Source organism: Arvicanthis niloticus, chromosome 11 (assembly GCF_011762505.2).
Source record: "Arvicanthis niloticus isolate mArvNil1 chromosome 11, mArvNil1.pat.X, whole genome shotgun sequence".
In the NCBI taxonomy this organism is placed as follows: Eukaryota; Metazoa; Chordata; class Mammalia; order Rodentia; family Muridae; genus Arvicanthis; species Arvicanthis niloticus.
In genome coordinates, this window is record NC_047668.1 from 24870037 (window position 1) to 24891353 (window position 21317).

The following is a 21317-nucleotide window of genomic DNA, read 5'->3' on the forward strand; positions in this document are numbered from 1 at the left end:
CACAGCCACAAACCCAGACATGACCCTCAGCAGAAGCTCAAGCTGGTCCAGCACCATGACCCCAAGTGGCAGTTCTGGCCACTCACAACAGACTACTCCTCTTCACCCTTGTCTCCAGTTCCACCTCTCTTCATAACATTCAAGCTGCACCACTTCTCTTTCTCTCCCATCTGTCCACCACCTACACATTGTGGTAGCTCTCACTACATGTTGGCCACATGGCTGAAGGTCCCCTAGATGATATCCTCCATCCATATTGTCTGGCATGGCATCAAGTGGATGTCCATGGCCTGCATGTGCCCTACACTGGAGGGCAGATATGTGTGTTTCCTACCTGTATTCTTTCTCCCATTCTAAGCTTATGTGGTTGTAGGTAGGACTCAGTATACCTTTGAGACATAGGGAAAATCTCTGGGCTTCTTTCTCTACCTTGATTGCCACACTAACCAAGTGGCAATGCAAAATACAGGTCTCTGTCTTCTTCCTCTTGAGTGAAACTGCCTGGATATGATGTGAATTTATGAGTCCTAGGCATAAATCATTGGTTACTGAGCCAAGCATCAAGCTAGGATGAACAAAGGACTGCCATCTGCTATGCCCTGACTGATAAATGAATGCCACCATCAACAAGGTGTCTCTTTGCCTATTGACAAATGAGTACATCATATATTTTTAAGAATCCCTCCTAAACAACCAGGAGAGTCCATACTCTTGTCATGTCTGGTCATAACTGAATGAGAAAGCTTGGACAACTACAAGGGTAAAAGCCATTAAAGAAAATTCTGCCTCATCATTTTAATTTAGCTCAATCCTTTTAAAATATTTAGATAGTAAAGTGTTTTTGTCACCCAAAGACAGAGCCTGGCAGCAAGCCTACCTTTTAGTTAAGTTAATGGTCTCTTAGGGGATAAAAAAAGAGAATTAGAGAATTTGATGGTGCTTCATGGGTCTGAGATTACTAAAAGCTATGAATGAGAGAGGGTAAGATTGCTACTTCATTTGAATTATACAGCAATTGGGTTTCCCTTTGGGGGATATTTTCATATATGTGTTTAGAAATAGCCATTTTAATAAAGAGGCTAACCCATTATTTGAAACATCTCACTGTCACTCAGACCTAGATTACTTAAAATTCTATTAATTTAGGGAGTGAATGACTACTGTGCACCAACTCAAATATGGAGCTGGAGTCACTCAGTTGAAAGAAACACAAAGTTTTTGTCCACAAAGTTCTTAATGCTTGGTGAAGAAGAACAGAAACCAATAAGCATAATGGGATGAACTGCTCGGTAAGTTGGAAATAGGACATACCTGGGGTTAATGGAAGTAGGGGAGCACGAGGAATCATTCTGTGCCAATTAAAAGCCCAAGTTTGTTGGGAAAAAAAGGCTGGTGAAACACAAGGAAATATTCTTAAACCAATCTTATGAAGATGATAGAGCTACTTAAAGAGGAAATAAATAAGAAAAAATAAATAAATCTTTTAAAGTAATACAGGAAACTACAAAGAAGCAGGTGAAGGGAGTGAATAAAACTGTTCAAGACCCACAAGTGAAAATAGAAACAATAAAGGAAACACAAATTGAGGGAATCCTAGAGATAGAAAAGGGTAAGAAAACAGGAACTACAGATGGAAGCATCACAAACAGAATACATGATCATGAAGATAAAATCTTCAGCATAAAAGATATGCTAGAAGAATTTTCTACCTGGGTCAAAGAAAATGTTAGCTCCAAAAAGTTTCTGACACAAAACATGCAGGGAACTGCATCCAAGAAATCCACCCAAGAAGCACGCTACTATAGCCATTCTAATATCTAACAAAATAGAATGACAATGAAAATTAGTCAAAAGACATGCAAAAGAACATTTCATACTCATCATAGAAAAAAACCCATCAAGATGACATCTCAATTCTGAAATTTATGCCCCAATTTCAAGGGTACCAACATTTGAAAAAATAAATAAATAAATAAAAATAAATAAAAATTCTAAAACTTAAATCAGACAGCGAACCCCATACACTCTTAAATAAGACTTCAACATTCTACTCTCACCAATGGACAAGTCATCCAGATAAACTAAAAACAGAAATAATGGAACTAACAGATATATGACTTAAACAGACCTAACAGATATTCACATTTCACCCAAACATACACAAACAAATATAATTTCTTCTTAGCACCTCACAAAAATTTCTCTAAACTTGACCACAAGCTGCATCACCACAAAGCAAGTATCAATAGATACAAGAAAGTTTAAATAATCCCCTGTATCTTATCAGACCACCACACACTAAAGCTGAGTTTAACAAGAAAAACAACAGAAAGTCTACAAACCCATGGGAACTTAATGACTCTGTTATAATGACTACTGGGTCAAGGCAAAAACAGGTTTCTAAAACTAAATAAAAATTAACACAAAATATATCCAAACCTACGAGACACAATAAAAGCAGTGCTAAAAGAAAAGTTTACAGCACTAAGTGCCTTTATAAAGAAATTAGAGAGACCCCAAACTAGTGACTTAACTGCACACCCAAAAGCTCTAGAGCAAAAAGAAGCAAACACACACAAGAGGAGCAGGCATCAGGAAATAATCAAACTATGGCCTGAAGTCAATAAAATAGAAAGGACTTGCTCAACTATACTGATAGCAGCATTATTTATTATTATTATATACAGAACCTCAAAAAAACCTAGATGTCCCTTAACGAAGAATAGATAGATAATGTGGTACATTGACACAATAGTTACTCAACTGTTAAAAACAATGACATCATAAAATTTGCAAGCAAATGGATGGAACTAGAAAAGATCATTCTGAGTGAAGTAATACAGACTCAGAAAGACAAAAACAGTATGTACTCACTTCTAAATGGATGTTAGCAATAAAGTAAAGGATAACCATACTAAATTCCACAAACCTGGAAAATCTAAATAAGGAACACTCAAGGGATGACACATGAATCTCCCTGGTAAGAGGAAATTGAATGGACATAGCAGGTAGAAGGGGAGAAGGGTCTGAAGGAGGAATAGAGTTGGGAACACAGACATTAGGAATGAGGGGAGGATGGAAGAAGAGAGTATTGAGAGAAACACCTGGTATCAGGAGGGGCCCATTTCTAGGATGAGCTAGAATCCTAGGCCAATGGAAAATCTCAAGAATCTATAAGGGCATCCCTAAGAATCTCTTCCTGTGCTCTCTGCAGAATCAATATGTAATTTTCTTCTGAAGCATCAGTCATTGTTATTGTACTTATATAATTATAATTATTACATATATTCTTAATATAATATATACTATATATAATAAAGTATATTATATATTTATTAAAAAGAAGGAAACAAAACTTTACTGACACTGTCAAGTATAAAAGGTCAACCTACTCTCTTTGTTTCTTCTCAGTTTACTGGATGAAGGCAGATGACCAGTGACAGAGTTTCTGAGGCAGAGGCAAGATGACAGGGCATCTCTCTGTCACTTCAGCCCAAGCTGGCAAGATCCCGGGATATAGGGAGCTGATTTTCTGTTTAGGAATGGAATTTTTTTCAACAAGGAAAGACAAATGTATGATTGATGCATGAAATGTAGAGAATACTACTGTCCTTTAATAATTTGCTATAAATAGAGTTGTGCATATCCCTAGATGAGAAACAATGTCAAAAAAGTAAAGGCAAATGTCCCAATTTGGAGTATTGCTGGCTAAGAGCCTTTGTTCTTCCTGACACATTTTCCTTACCAACACAGAGTCTATAATAACTGTGGAGAAGACAGATATGCAGAAGTTTTCTGCAACTAGAAAACTCTAAAAAATACCACTCTAGATGAGTTACTAAAACCTGGATTATTGGAATTTGGTCATGAACAAGATACTGAGATGCATGACTATGGAAAAAAAAATCCAAGTTTATTGAGATAAATTCTCTTAAAGATCACCAGTGACATATCCTGAAATTCTGAACTTTCAGGGGAAGGATTATATGAAGAAATTGAATATACTCTGTCACAGTTAAATATTTGATGTCTATTTATCACTTCTCTGGAATTTAAAAACAAAACAAAGCCAACAAAGCCCTGGACTTTAAGTGAACACTGAGAAAAATTAATGAGGTAAATATATTTATAATAAACCAAATTAAACATTTTTATATGAGGGCCGGAGAGATGGCTCAGTGGTTAAGAGCACTGACTGCTCTGCCAGAGGTCCTGAGTTCAATTCCCAGCAACCACATGGTGGATTACAACCATCTGTAATGTGATTTGATGCACTCTTCTAGTATGTGTCTGAAGATACCTGCAGTGTACTCATATAAATAAATAAATAAATCTTAAAAAAAAAACAAAAACATTTTTATATGAAGAAAACTAATGTGACCCTTGGACAAAGAAAGATGAAATCTCATTCTCTAATTTGTTTTTTCATTAGTTCTTAGGAAAGTATGTTATTAAAGATTTGATTGACAGTTTTCTAATGAATTCTGTAAAATGTTTTATAGCCTATGGTTACTACAGAGCAGTGGGGGGACATTTCAACCTTAAGAGCTTATTTTCATTCATATAAATTAGCGTCAGATATATGGAGATGAATCCCAAAGGAATTTAGTCATATTCTTCCTATATTCCCTTAAATAAAAACACAAATGAGCACAGATACTTTAGTATAATATTATGTATAAAAGTATTTTAAGGTAGTATACAATGGGTATATAGCTCAAGTTTAGATTAATGACTGGCATATATTTCATAGAAAAAGCAAATGTAGAAGCTAATGTAACCCTTAGTTACTGAATAATGAGATAAAGGCCATAGAGTTGAGTGCCAGTGTGTAGATTTTTCCCGGTGTACTATATAGCACACTATACATTCCCTTACCCTAATCATTCAGTTCCTCTTAAAAGAAAGAAACAAGAAAATGCTTGGCACCATATATTTGCCCTCTGATGATCAATAACACACATGGAAATATAATGAGTAGGATATCTGTCTAATTCTTGTCTTTAATATCACTCATAGGCAGAAGCACACAGGAAACAATTGTTAGAATATCCTTTGTTTGGCACTTATGCCAACTAAGCTGATGAATAAATTGTTAACTAGTCAGTAATAAATTGTGTTATTAAAAACATCAATTCATTTCTTAATTGAGAGGTGCTGTGTGGAATTTGTGTATGAAGTAGGTGCCAATAAATGTTATTAAAAGATCACTAGTCTCTTAATAATTAAATTATATGTGAAACAGTAAAAGTAAATTTGAGAGTATGATTAAGACTCATTTTCTGGGCAACAAAGATAATGTCTTAATTTGATTATTTTACAAGCTGCACTTTTGTGAGACCCTTTCACAAGCTGATTGATTTGTTACATAGGATTTCCTCACAAAATGTCAGGCATACTTATGCTTACTGGGTTTCCTCTACACTTCTACCTTCAGTGCCTCTCTTGGCCTTTCTTGGTTCTCTAACAACAAAAAATCAATGTAGCCCTGATCTCAATCCATGGATAACCTATTTAAATATTAAAAAACAAACAAACAAAAAAACACCAGGTGTGTGCCAATAAACTTAACATCTCTAACCATAACTTTGACATCAAAGTCATATATCAAACTGTGCTTAGTAGTTATCTCAAATAAAAATGTCATAAAGTAAATTCTCAGTTTCCATCTTAGCACTAAATATATGCTCATTTATCCCATCTCACCTACATGATACCTCTATTCTTCCTGTTTTATGGGCCAGATAAATTAAAATCATCCATTGTTATCTCATATTTCACTCAAAACATATTTACTCAGTGCCAACTAATATACTTTCAAAATTTTCCTGACTTAGTTGTATCCCCTGAACAGATAACCTTACAGTCCACTCTCATCTCTAATTATTGCTATCACTATACCTTTCTAATTGCAGTGGGCATTAAAATAATCCCTGCTTTTCCCTTACCTTCTTCCTGTCCTGTTTTCTCTTTTAAGCATGCCAGTAAGAGTATTTCACCATCCTTGACATTAAGCTGTACTACAAAGCAATAGTGATAAAAACTGCATTGTATTGGTACAGAGACAGGCAGGAGGATCATTGGAATAGAATAGAAGACCCAGAAATGAACCTCCATACCTATGGTCACTTGATCTTTGAACAAGGAGCTAAAACCATCCAGTGGAAAAAAGACAGCATTTTCAACAAATGGTGCTGGTTCAACTGGAGGTCAGCATGTAGAAGAATGCAAATTGATCCATACTTACCTCCTTGTACAAAGCTCAAGTCCAAGTAGATCACGAACTTCTACATAAAACCAGCTACACTGAAACTAATAGAGAAAATGAGGAAAAGCATCAAACACATGTGCACAGAGGAAAAGTTTTTTTAACAGGACACCAATGGCTTATGCTCTAAGATCAAGAATTAACAAATGGGACTTCATAAAACTGCAAAGTTTCTCTAAAGCAAAGGACACCATCAATAGAACAAAGGAGCAACCAACAGACTGGGAAAAGATCTTTACCAATCCTACATCTAATAGAGGGTTAATATCCAAGGTATACAAAGAACTGAAGAAATTAGACTCTAGACAATCAAATAACCCTATCAAAAATAGGGTACAAAGCTAAATAAAGAATTCTCAACTGAGGAAACTTGAATGGCCAAGAAACACCTAAAGAAGTGTTCAACATCCTTAGTCATCAGGGAAATGCAAATCAAAACAACCCTGAGATTCCACATCACACCTGTCAGAATGATCAAAAACTCAGGTGACAGCTGATGCTAGCAAGGATGTAGAGAAAGAGGAACACTCCTCCATTTTTGGTGAGATTGTAAGCTGATACAACCACTATGGAAAGCAGTCTGGAAGTTCCTCAGAAAATTGAACATAGTATTACCTGAGGACCCAGCTATACCACTCCTGGGCATATACCCAGAAGATACTCCAACATACAGCAGGGACATATGCTCCATTATGTTTATAGCAGCCTTATTTATAATAGCCAGAAGCTGGAAAGAACCAGATGTCCTTCAACAGAGGAATGGATACAGAAAATGTGGTACATTTACACAGTAGAGTAAAACAATGAGTTCATGAAATTCTTAGGCAACTGGATGGAACTAGAAAATATCATCCTGAGTGAGGTAACCCAATCACAAAAGAACACACATGGTATGAACTCACTGACAAGTGGATATTAGCCCAAAATCTCACAATACCTAAGATACAACACATAGACCACATGATGTCCAAGAAGAAGTAGTAGGAGGAGGTATGGGATAAGGGGATTTGGGGGAGAATGGGAGAGGGGATAACATTGAAAGGTAAATAAATAAAATATCTAAAAAACAGATATTGGGTCTGGCAATTGTAGTCAAGAAGTTGAGATTTGTCAACAATTTATTATGGGAATTTTGTATAATCCTCAAAGACAAGGTATTATGGAAGAGGCCAATGAAACTTTACAAAGATTTGTGAGACATACTGTTGCTGAGACAGAGAATGATGCCAACATGTGAACTTGCTGAGTGCCCTGACAAGGGTGACTGTGGAGCTGTATTAGACATACGTTCCTGACCCACCTTTGCTTGACTATATCCCAGATGGGACGAGCTGCCTTGCCTCAAGTTTTTAGACCTTGTGGTATAGAGAATCAAAAAGAAAAATTATAATGTCGCTTGTATTTTTCTTAAAGGTGACAAGCAATTAGGACTCAATCATGTACTGGTCTAGTAATCAATCCAATATTGGAAATAACAGTCTACATTTGGAAGGCTGAGTCTGGACATTATCAGAGACATATTTGGAAGTTAGCTGTTGTTCACTATGATGTTATGATAGCAAGAGATAAAGTTGGGAAAGGATCTGGATTTCAAAGAAGTTTTATTGCATGTTTTAAGGCTCTTTTCATTGTTAAGCTAAAATTGTCTCCTCTACAGTGTTTATTGTAAGTTACATTGACTGTATAATTTTGAATTGTGTTAGTGTGTTGAAACCTGGGGGTCCATCAACCAGCTTTTGTCTTACTGCCATGAGTATTAGAAAACCCTGATTCTCTGAAAAAAAAAAAAAGCTTGAAAGTGGTGGAAAAAGTTATTTACACTTTAAGCAGAAGCAAGAGGGTATCAGGCTTGATTATTGCTGGTATAACAGCTTTAATTTCATTAATTGCTGGCACAACTGCTTCTGCAATAACATTGACACAAGAAGTTAAGACAACTATTTTTGTTAACCATCTAGCAAAAAATGTCACTAATGTATTGCGTATACAAAAGGATTTATATAGGTATCTGGAACAATGGGTGATGCTCTATAACATATTCAAATTATCTAAAGGAGGTTCAGGGTTCAAGAGTTAGAAGCCATCCCAAGTGTCATGACAAATATCATTGGAGTATGTTAATTATAATTTACAATGATTGTCATTATAATTAGAAAAAAGTTTAAAGACACCTGTAGGATATTTGGCATAATCATGAAACCTCTCTGGCTGTGTTAACTTTGCATAGTGAGATTATGAATTTAAAGAATGTTGCTCTGTTGAACTTTGATACTGCAGATGATGGCGATAAAATTATCCATGGCCTGAGGTCAGTATTTTCATTTTGGTCAAACTTCAGGAATGACATATATAGCTTGATCAGGCTATCCCTTCTTGTCCTGGGAATACTTTTATTCCTGCCTATCATGTTAAAACTTGTCTCTAACTACATCAACAGGCTGGCAGCCAAAGTACATGACTTGAAACTGATAGTGGACCCCCAGACAGAGTTATTAATTTAACAGGCTGGCAAGCCAAGGACAGGTAATATTCTGCACAGAGCCTTACCAACCTAAGACAGAAATGCATTGCTTATGATAATGCATATTCAAGGATGGGTAAGAAAGGTTTTTTTGTCAGAATGACCTAAGACAGGCTTGGTCTGTATTATGCAATAAAAAGGTGGGAGATGTGGAGAGCTTTTGGGGCTGCCTGGCAGGAGTCTGACATAGGCCAAGGACAAGGAAATGGAGTGTTGGCAGGAATCTGACATAAGGCTGGAAAAAAGAAGTAATTTCAGGCAGAAATCTAAATCCCAGGCTAGAACAAAGAAGAAATTTCAGGTAGGAATCTCAATCTTAGGCTACAACAAAGAAGTAATTATAGGCAGAAATCTGAATCTTAAGCTAGAATAAAGAAATAGGCTTCAGGCATGAAAATGACTTTGGGATAGGACAGGGAAATAGGCTCAGATCCTTTGATCATCCTGATAAGTCCTTAGAAATAGTGATCACAGGACTCTGTTTATTGTCATATATGTTCTTTGATTATCTGGGTTTATTGTCTTCCTTGTTCCTGGACTATTTGTATCTATTGTATTGCTAGTTCCTCAACCTAGAACTGACCTTAATACTTACATGTAATTTAAACAGTATAAAGGCAAAAAAGGAGGAGGAGAGATGGGATAGTGGATTAATGGGTGGGGGAAATGGGAAATGGGGATAGCATCTAAAATGTAAATAAATAAAATATTGAAAAATATTTAAATAAAATAATTTTTCAATAAAAATAAATACAAAATAGGAAGAAAAATATTTTATTATTTATTTTATTTTTTTATTTTTGAGATTAATATAATTATGTAACTTTCCTTCCTGTCATCTAAACTCTCCCACATTTCCTTCTGCCCATATAATGTTACTTTAATTCATATGTATTTTACTTGTATTTTACATGTATGAGGGTTTTGCCTTCATAGATGTTTGTGTGCTATGGACATTAAGTGTCTTCCCTGGAAGAATGTGGCAGATGCCCTGGAACTAGAGTAACAGTGTACAGTCATTTCTTCAGTCTTATGAATATTTTTTTGAATATGAGTGTGCTCCTAATATTTCTCTAGTTCCAGAAGTTTCTGCTTTAGATCCAATGTCAAGCTCTTCAATGGGTTAAGGGTTTCTAAATTTTGTTCTGCTATATTGACATTATCTCATCTTTTTCTAATTTCTAACATTCTATCTATCCAGCCATATCTGTCTGTCTGCCATCTGTCTAATCTATCTCTACTCACAATTATTTCCAAGTTGTTCTTCAAACATGACAACAATGATTTAGTCCAATTTGTTAGCTCTTCACCTTGCTTCTTCACTCTACAATCCTCTTATTAGCCAACTGTCAATTCCCTTACTTCCTGCACATCTTTGTTCAAAGTTTCTTTCAGATTCGCTTCCCTAATTATTCTGTTTCCATTTGTTTGCAAATACATCTGTGTGTTCTCACAAACATGTTTTATGTTCAACCATAGTACTTATTTATTTTATGAATTATCTATATGCTTCAATAAATGCATGTGCAAGTCAGGTGGTGTCATATGATTTTAATTCCAGCACTTAGAAGGCAAAGTCTCATGGATCTCTGTGAGTTTGAGGTCAGAGGCCAGCCTAGTCTATAGAACTAGTTCCAGGATAGTCAGGGCTGCACAGAGAAACAGTGTATCCAAAAAATTAATTAATTAAATTAAATTTTAAAACAAACAAATAAATAAAAGAAAGTGCTTCTGATCTATTTTTAAAACCAACTATAACCTTAGCACTTAGAACCAGGCCAAGAACATAGTGAATACTCACTATCCCAATTTGACCTTACATTTGATATCTTCTCTCTATTAAAATAAAAGCATAAAAATAAAATAGTTTTTGAAAACCAAATACCAGAATACCAGCTGGAGAGATTGTGTTTTGAAGCTCATCTGAGCTTGTTTAATTTTAAAATCTCTTGAGTTTCACCCACCACTGATTAAAGTTAATAAAGAACTAAAAAGTACTACCAGTTAATGTAGTGACATTATTCATTTATGCACAGTTTCTTTTGCTTTATTTAATGCTAAAAGAGATTTAAAAACATATTAAATAAATGAACAAGGCAAGCTAACATTTGTTTCTTATAGTGGTCAGTATCTAGATCAAAGTCTAGTAAAGGCACAAAAAGTAAAAGGAAGAAATGTGTCTTCTACTCTGTGTTTGAACATATTTTTAAAATTTTATATCTCAATAAATTAAGAAAACCAAACAAAATTTTGTATTTTTCAGTTACTAACATTTATTCTTGAAATCTCAAATACACTATTTTCAACAAAGCCAATGCATATACTTTCCTCACACATTTTATAATCAGCCCAGGCCGACTCTAAGTAAAGTCCTACTAAATGAAAATGTGAGTAGTTATTAATTCAAGCAATTTTAAAAGCACTGGGTTAATTTGGAAATGGAGACTATTTAAATGAGGAAAATGAAAAACAAATTCTGCTACCTCTCATCTTCACACTCTAAATAATGTGCAACTAGGCTGTAAGTGTCAGCTATACTCCAGAGATTCTCAAGTCCCTCGTTCTCTCTTTGAATCTCCCTTGAGCTTCGAGGCGATACTGTTATGCATCACTCTACATCTCTATAATGTATCAATCAGGTCGATGATCCCATAAGATTATCAATGGCTGCAAGAGTCCTGTCAACTAATGATGTTTTAGCTGTTTAACAATGCCTTATTCCCGTGTTTGTGGAGAAACTAGTAAGAATTGTAGAGGAATTTTAATTCAGCAACATGGCTGCTTGGGCAAGAGACCTTCTAGGTCCATGTGATCTGGCTGGAATGCAGACATGTGCTGAATTACAGTATGATATGCCTGGAACACAGATACACCCTTAGAACACATCTTTAAACCCAAACAATGAAAGTAACGTTAGTTTATAGAAGGGAGTAGCATATTTAAAAGTGACATCTAATTGGAAGAATTCAGTGAGTAGAATTCAGATAGATCTTTTCAGTCAGTTAAGTTCAGTGCAGTGGAGTTGAATCAGTCAGTTGGTAGTCAGTACAGGGAGGGCAGTGCAGTGAAATTGAGTTTCTTCATGAGTTTATGCAGTTCAGTTGAAGCCAGAGAAAAACAAGGAACCAAAAGATTAGAACAAATTTTCAGACTAAGTTTGAAGCCAAGCAGACCAATTCAGTGAAAAACTGAGAGAAGTCAGATTGAATCAGTCAGCTTGGAGAGGAGTTTGAGCCAGAACAGCTGAGTTGAACCAGCCAGCTAGAATTCAGAAAGAACTAAAAAGGGTGAGCTTATTCAGTAATTACAGAAGATCATTACATCAGGCAAATAAAAGTTACATTTACAGTGAATAAACTTTAGCATCCTGTTGTATAAAAGCATAACATAACACAATTATGTATGACATAAAATATTGAAACATTAACACTGATAACAATAACAAGGTTACTTTGTTTATCAATTTGATATATATTAATATTATGCATGAATTTAATATACAGATATATACACATAGATATATTACATAATATACTTATATACACTTTGTTTATACACTTACTACATGTACATATATACATAGATGTACACACACACACACATACACACACATTACAAAGATATGTTACAGGGTACAATATTTCTATTTATAAAAAGTTTACTGTAAAGTAATGGTATGATAAACATGTACACTATAGGTTTGCTTAAATACTCAGCCACACATTTTTCAAGCCATAGCTCCATAGTTAAATGTCTTGGTACTGTACATGAAATTGCCTAGGCCAGACATGATTTGACTCACACTTACCCAACACAGATATCTTCATGACACTTTCAAACTTTCAAACCTAATTCTCTGGTCGAGATTTTACAATTATTGGAGAATCGGTATTCACCTAGTTACTCAAACCATACAATTTCAGGTTTTTTTTTCACTTCTGTTTTTATCACACATTCATTCTTCAATAATGTAAGCATAACTTCTTATATAAAAATATATATTGATGAGATTGCCTTAATAACTTCCATAACTTCTTTCTGCTTTGGCTCTCCAAGACATGAACTAATTTTTCTACACAATATTCCTGAAAATCCTTTTGATGTACATTGTTTGAATTCCAATGATTAAGCTCAGGACTCAGAATAAAGTAGCATAATTTTCTTTAGGGGTACCCCTTAGCCTGGTCGTTTCCAAGCTCAGTGACCTTACCTCCAACTCAGGTCTTCTTTGGCCATGTTTCTGGAGCCCTGTTAGTTTGTCCACCTGCTGCTGCAGCTGTAAGCCCATTGCTCTGAAGTGGCCTCATGTGTTCCTCTTCTGTTGACAACTCTCCCTTCAGTCACAGAGAATCTTTGCCGTTTGAGTTCTCTCTGGTGGAATTTTTACTTGTCACAGTGTAATAGAGCATACTCTGGTGACTTCATGTAAAAAAAAATCCCCACCTTTCTCCATGTTTCCTTCTAGTTATTCTCTATCCTTGCCCTGATTTATTTATCTTTGTGGAACTGTTTACTACCTTACATGTCAACCTCTCTTCTGTCAGTTTCTGCAGTAACACATGAGCTTCATGGGTATAGTGACCATGAGCTTGTATCTCATCATCGTTGTACCCTCCTCATATAGAATGCACTCTGTAAAGTCTAAGCTCACCATAATTTTGTGTTCCTGAGATGGAGGAAGAGTGTGTCCTGAATTTAAAAAAAAAATGAATTCATGTAAGACAGAAACTATTTCAAATTCCAAGTTTTCACTTAAGCTTGCTCTAAATCCTTAAGATGTTCCTGAAAATGTAAGACCCATGTCAGCATTTTGAACTGTTTCTGTATCATAAATCTGCAACGTTCTCTTGCTTTCTGCAAGTTTACAAGTAAATTTCCTACTCCACACAGGGTGCCTTATTTAAAGTATTGAGGGCAAAGCCAGAAGGAGATGTCCCCTAAATCGGCAACTCAGTCTTTTCTGTGGATAAAAAGTACCATCTATACTTCTCTGTGACCTGGTACACAGAGATATTCACTCATGCTCTTTTCCCTTGCCAATAACTCCCTTCATTTCCAGGTATAATAGCAGAGGTTAATCCATTTTTCAGGCCTGAAACCATTCATGGCTTGAATCTCAGAGGCTGCAGGAAAGGAAATCTATCCTATTCAATAAGTATCACACAGCAGCGATATGAGCATAACTGACCAAAACGTAAAGCATGCTCCTGCCCTGACAAGGTCATTTTGCAACTCGGGTTCTCATGGTAAAGACATATCAACAATGAGGAAGCTCTGCAAAATGAGGGTTAAGGCAGGAATCAATGCCCAATCATGTCCAAGGATGGGATGAAACTAATACCAGAAAGATAAATGGGAAAAGTCAGGAGGCAGGGGCAGCTCAAATAAAAAAAAAAAAAAAAAAAAAAAAAGAGCTCATGGTTCTGTAAGTGGGGTAAAGAGGTGGGGAAATATGAGAAGATTTCATTCTGACAAGAGGTGAGGAAGAGGTTGGTGAAAGATGAGAGAGGAAAACCTAAATACAGAGTAAGCACACCATGCATTCTAACCTGATGGAAGAAAGCTTGTGTCTTTGAAGACAGAAGTAGCACTGAGCACTATAAATAATTCTACCTTTCAGAAGGATATTCAGGCTCCAATGTAAACAGCATGTCAGAAGAGCTCAAAACTCGAGCTAGAAACATTTTTGTTTGTTTTTATTACTTTCCACAAGGTCTCTCCAAGTTTCTCAGGCTGACCTTGGGTCTAAGATCCTGCCACTCTAACTTTCCAAGCAACTGAGATTAGAGAAGAGTCATGTTGAGGACATTTTTTAGTTTTAGAATTCAAGTGAGCTATGCTGCTGGCATAAGTAACAATCTATTTCTTAAACCTTGGCTTGGGACCTCATATGTGGTCACCTGATTAGGTGTGTTTGAAAATAGGGGGCAGTAAACAGTTTCTGTGAATACAATAAAGGATAATTCAAAATCATTTTACCTTGTCAGTTAGCATCATCATTATTCTGATCTTGTTCAGGCAACCATACTGTTTTACGAATGTATTCTCCCTGTCATCTACAGTGGACACTATCTAGCAGCAAGTGTCATGATTGTTTGACCCTTAGGATATTTTCACCTCCTTTTGGGTAATTATCCCTGATCCTTGGTTATAGAAGCTGCATTTCTTAGATTTGTCAACTGGAGCAGAGCATCACCTGGTCACTTATTCTCTGCACTGTGAGCTGTTGTGGATCTCTGAAATAGATCTGTTGTGAAACGAAGCTTCTCAGATAGAGGGTGAGTATATAAGAACACCTATGTAGAATGTAGTTAGAAATTGTATTGGTTTAGGAAAATGGTAGTAGCAAGTTATCCTCTAAGGTCTAAATCTCTCTGGCAGCAGCTGGTTAGGTGTACAGTACCAGGCATGAATTGAGTGGGCCAGACATCCAGCTAAACAGATGTCACTTACTCCCAATATAAAAGTGCCACGATTGTACCTTTTAGGATATGTCAGCAGCCTGGTCTTTGTTGTGGTACATAGGATTTATATCTGGGCACAGTGACAACACTAGTTGACTTGCTGATGTGAAATTTATTCCACAAATTCTCAGCTCAAGATGAAGAGTTAATGGTGGTAAATAGCTTCTGAGGAAGGGAGAATCCATTTCTTCTATGGAGAAGCTCTTGCATAGTTTATCCAACCCCAAGTGGTCAGCTCTGGACATCTCTATATAGGGGCAACATATACGTCAGAGTATAATAATCGATGCACTGTATCTTTAGAAATGATTGCAGCAGAATGCTTTATTTTAAGAATTGCTGTTTAAATTATTGAATTGAATTTCATTTAAAAAATCATTTTGCTTGAGAGTAGGGCAGAATTTCCAACACTTTCTGAATTATATATAAACATGCATGTGCCACTTTTACTACACAGTTATATAAAGCAGCACTCTCAGCAGTGATAATTATAAAGTCAAAGCACTGAACATCTCAGAGAATATACTAAAGATTTTAGACATCTTGCCTTATCAAATGTTCAACTAAGACTCGGGTCCTTCATTTAAAAACAAGGTATGTGAATTTGCTTTGTTTTCAATAAATAGTAAAATTATAAGCATATAAACCATTGTAAAATAAATTTCTTCTTAAATTAGTGTTATTATTGTACTTCTATTCCATAACCTATAATGAATTAGTTACTCATGGTAAGATCTGGAGATTTCAGGTGCGAGAACAAAGGACAGGGAGAAGTCCCAGTTTGATTCCAAGTTAATATTAATTTTAAATAACCAAGAATAATAATCCTGACCAAAAAAAAATGTTCTTTAAGGAATATACTTCACTTATTTAGTTCATGATATTTAATCATGACCCATGTTTTTCTGTCCCCCTACACAGTAGGTAAGGACTCATAAACTTCAAAACTATACAAGCTACTCTATTCAGGTTCAGCCCAACTGCCAATTACTTTTTATAAACTGCTTCTCATTCATCTATTATTGATATTACACAAAGATCTGAAGTTTTGATGCTGAAAACGATGGGCAAGATCCTCTTGTTTGTAACAAACCTCTCAGGCACATACAGGCATCCTTTGAAATTGAACCTGGATAAAGGAACACAGACCAGCTGCCTTGTCAGCCTCTCCTTAGTATAGATTTCAAGACACAGCACATGATAGCATTTCACACTTGATTTTTTTCTTTTCCTTTGCTTTCTCTGATGATATGGATCTTAAAAATACCGTGGATGGAGAGAAAGGAAATAGGCTCCCATGGAGAAAAGACTAAAAGGTGTCAGCTCTCTTCCCTCAAACATGAGAGCACAGCAGGGAATTATTCTTTTTCTATATCCTGTAGCTTGCCAGGCAACTACATTATATTTGATGGATACATTTTGGACTCATTATTTCCTCTTTGGAACACTGGACATTTTACTCATTTTGAAGGACTCACAATGGGCAAAGGTTAGAAAAGAGAGAGAGTATTAGTAGCTGAATGCTCCATTTAGAGCACAAGAAGGTCAGAGGGGCTAACGGTAGAGGGGCTGTCATGCTGGGTCCACTACTCAGAGATATCTGACCAAACTCAACTATCCAACTATCAGAACTTAGCTTTCAAATGAGTCTTATTCACACTGAAGTGATTATGAATTTCTAAATAATAATGCATATTATTTATCTTCAACAGCATAAATGGCAAGTGGCACATAAATGGCAAGAAAGTCACATAGTTGTGGAAGATATGATCCCTGGACTGAGAAGACTCAACTCTATTACCAACAGTGAAAATGCATGGGGTAGCCCCCCCCCCACACACACACCACACACATACACACACACTCACACACCACACACCACACACCACACACCACACACCACACACCACACACCACACACCACACACACACACATACACATGTGAGTGTGCAAACACAGGAGTTGGATTTTGGAAGTTTATTAGAAATGTGTATAGAAGTCAATTTTACAATTATCACAACACAGAAAAACTGAACCCTAGCAATATTCTTCATATTCTTCTTGAAATTTCTGATTTATCACATACTCCATTTATGCGGGGCATCCATGTACTAGAGTTTCCACATAATTAATTTCCAGGTTGTGGAAGACAGAGTAAAGAATTCTAAATGATAGCTCATGTCTACCATCCCAGAATTCAGGAGGCTGGGTTAAGAGGGATGCCATAATATCCAGACCAATCTGGACCCCACAGTGAGACTCTGTCTCAAAAATTCAAATAAGCAATCCTTTATAACATGGTCGTTGTACTCATGAAGCCATTGCAGATACGGTTACCTGCACAAGATTAAGCTAACAAAATCAGTCAACATGAAGGATAGAAAGAAATATGCTGTAAAGTCCGAGAGGTGGTGAAGAGGGAGCTGAGGCAACATGTGAAAAAGATGCATCATATTTACAGGTATGAAATCATCAAAGAATAAACAAAAGGTATTTTAAAAATACAAATAAACAGTTAAATAAGCAATCTGAATATTAATTCTCTTACATTTGCTGTAAGCAGGAGATGTTACCTTATAATGAGCTTGTGTTTAAGATATAGGATTCCATCTAGTTTTCTAGATGAGAAACTTTAAAGTAGGGATAGAAAAAGAGGTCTAAATTTTCATTCTACCTCCTCATTCTAGGTCATGTAAAATGTATGAATCTGAATCTTAAAAATTTGTTTGTTTTTACATGTTAGTGTTTAACTTGAAGCACATGTTTTTCAAGACTGAAAACTCACCCTCTAGGATTTCCTGATGTACACTTACATATATTTGTGTTGCATATATATATATATATATATATATATATATATATATATATAATTTTACACTATTATTTCTCCATACACTTAGAGCTAGTTCCCACAAATCCTTCTTTTCATCTTATTGTAGAATTAAAAAATTGACAAAACAAAAGCAAAATATAAAAAGTACAAAATCAGAAACTATAATATGCAAGCAAAGAGCCAGTAAGACAAAAACAAACTACCCAATAAAAGCAATATGAGACAAAATTTTACAAAGATAGTATTGAGTTTACATTATTTTGATTATCTACTGCTGGACATAGGTCATACTCAAAAGTATGATTAATATACCCAGAAAGCCTCTATTGGAGAAAACTAATATTTCCTTTGCAATGGTATGTCAATAGGAGACAGATTCTTGTTTAATGGTTTGAGCTTATGTCCAATTTCTTCTCAGTGCTGGGAACCCATTTTGGCTTCAACTTACTCAGCCTTGTACATGATGTCAAAGTCTATTTGAGTTCATTTGTGAGATTGCTCTGTTGTGTTTAGAAGACACTGTTTCCTTGGCATCATCTTTCTGCCTCCATTTCCACATGAATCCTTGAGCCCTGGGAAAAGAGGTTTGAAGAACTCCCATTTAGGAGTGAGCATTCCAAAATTTCTCACTCTGCCCATTTTTTCCCACTTTTGTGGTTTCTGTTAGTTCTCATCTACTGCAAGAAGAATTGTCTCTAATGATGGCATCCACTCCAAGAAGAATCTTCCTTAGTGATGGCTGAGCAGAATGTCATTAGGAGTCATTTTATTGTTATGTTCCTTTAGTGGGACAATAATACTTTATTGTTCCCTACACCTATGGTCTATTAAGTCTCAGGTTCTTGGCAAACCAAGAATTATCAGGCATGGATTCAATCTCATGTTGTATGCCTTGAATCTAATCAAAAAATAGTCAGCTATTCCCACAATATTTGTTGCAACATTTCTTGAATGCAAAGTCACAATTGTTGATCACAGGGGTTGTAGCTATGTTGGTGGTTGACTGGCTCTTCTAGTAACAAGCAGAATAATTTATAGTACTGGGAATACTAGTCATCAGGGGTGAAAGCTCTAGTAGGTCGACAACTCTGCCCATTTTGAGTTCAATTAGACATGTAATTATTGTTTTATGATTACTACACATGTGTGCATATATTTATAAATGTATAAATACAACCTACTTAATCCATTTTTGTTGTTCATGTGTATATGGTTTCAGAGCTAATCTCTTTGTATTGGATAACAAATCGGGGGTTAATCCCTAGACTAATTCTTACCTCTGTTGTAATCATTTTTTCCTCCGTGCAGTTCTTTGCCTAGGAATGAAGCCCTGTGATATGGTTTACTTTCTGCATTAGCATAGCTGTTGACGGTCCCATTATCTGGGTCTTGTTTATGCATCCATTTCTTGGAGAGGCTGTTTTACACCAGACATCTTGGCAGTCTGGCTCTTATAATCTTTCTACTTATCTTTCCTTGGTGTTACCTGACTCATAGATATAGGAACTGTACTGTAGATGTATGCATTGCACATATGTTCCCTACAACCATTTGATCCCTTTATTGTTTCCACCTATGGGTTTCTGTTAAGGTCTCTGTTTTCTACAAAGCAGAAGCTTTTCTGATGAGGGTTGGAAGCTACACCTATCTGTGGGTGGAAGAACAAGATTTAGATTGTAATTAGGAATTATCTGGGTCTTGAAAATTGGCCATGGTTCATTCTCTCTTAAGATCTGTGGGGCCTCATTATTTCTTTTTTTTATTGGATATTTTATTTACACTTCAGATGCCATCTGCTTTCCTCATTCCCCCCACCTTAGAAAACCCTTATCCCATGCCCCCTTTTCCTTTTTGCATTTATACACTTTTTTAAAACAATGTTAATCAAAGGCTTTATACATTTGGTAATGCTCAGAGGTGTAACCCAATACCCAACCTAGATATATCAACTATCTTTGGTTGGTGGAGATAAGTGAACATCTGCCTCCTTGTCTCCCCCCTCTTTCTCTCTCTCATCACCGAGCTTCTCCTCCCCTTCTTCTCCTCCTCTCCTTACTCCTTCTCTTCCTCTCAGTACTCCTCCCACCTTAGATCCTCCTACATATCACCCAGCCTGTTAAAATAAAATTTTTCTCTCAAAATACAATTAGAGCATAATTATGCCAATTTGTACCAGTGAGGTACAAGATAATCCTAATACCCAGTCCATCATTTTGTTGACTAACCAGAACCTCTGTCATTCCTCCTAACTAAAAGACTTAGTTCTGAACCTGGCTTTGATCCTTGGCTTTAGAAAGAATGTCAGCTGAAAACCATCCACTCAAATCTTTTCTCTCAAGGTAAATAGATAGGATTGGCTATGAGGCTATAAGTTTTCAACCCCAACAGAAATCCAGAATGACTGAGTTAACTAGAATTGTGGGAAACACAAAGCATATCTTCTAAACCTTAGCCAATTTATAGAGCCCTCTGAACACCTGAACAGTCCCTCTACTACAAAACGTTGGAGCATCTGTTCTTCTGCCTTCTGGCCCAGGATCATCTGACAGACCTTAGTGATGCAGAATTATTAAGGGCTGATTACTCTGTCTAGGCAGATATAATCAGTCGACTATTCTGCAAGTGTGTCCTTTTCTGGACAGTAATTTGTCTGTAGAAGGAAAGTGTCAATTCTTGTCTAGTGGCTGTCTCACCACAACTGGAGTAACTCCAAAGATGCTCAATTTCTTCTTAGAATTCAATACAGGAAGCTGTCAGGAGCAGACAGGTCTCTAATCAAAATGAACATTAATACAGAAATGTTTGTAACGTCAGTCCTGTGGACTTCTGACATTTTGAAAACCAACTATCCATGTAAGGTAATCTGGACTGTTGTCTGTTAACTCCTTTCAGCTATTTCTAAATAAATCATAGAAAACACCCTAACAATAAACTCCAAGCCATGAATTTGCTATAGTCCCTTAACTCACAGGCTGTCCATCTCAAATCTGTTAAAATTTTAAAGAAGGACTGGGTCTAAGCCTTGTATTCCTAAGTGTGTTATACTGGTACAATGCCTATGAGAGTAACAATATTCATCTCACTCTTATATCAATAAGAAGCTCGTACCAATGAAAACCTTAAAATTTGTAATCAAAGCAAATTGGTGCCATTTAAGAAATTATATCTTTATCTTGATAATAATTGTACAGATTTCTACCAATAGGTTATGGCTATGCAATAAATCCTAG

The 21317-nt window shown here is 36.0% G+C and overlaps 1 non-coding gene across 1 annotated transcript; it reads right to left on the minus strand.

Annotated features, from left to right (window-relative positions):
• Positions 1-518: 518 nt before the first annotated feature.
• On the minus strand, positions 519-658 carry LOC117717394 (small nucleolar RNA SNORA48). Its single transcript, XR_004607890.1, has one exon. It is a non-coding gene; the product is annotated as a small nucleolar RNA SNORA48 (small nucleolar RNA).
• Positions 659-21317: the final 20659 nt, after the last annotated feature.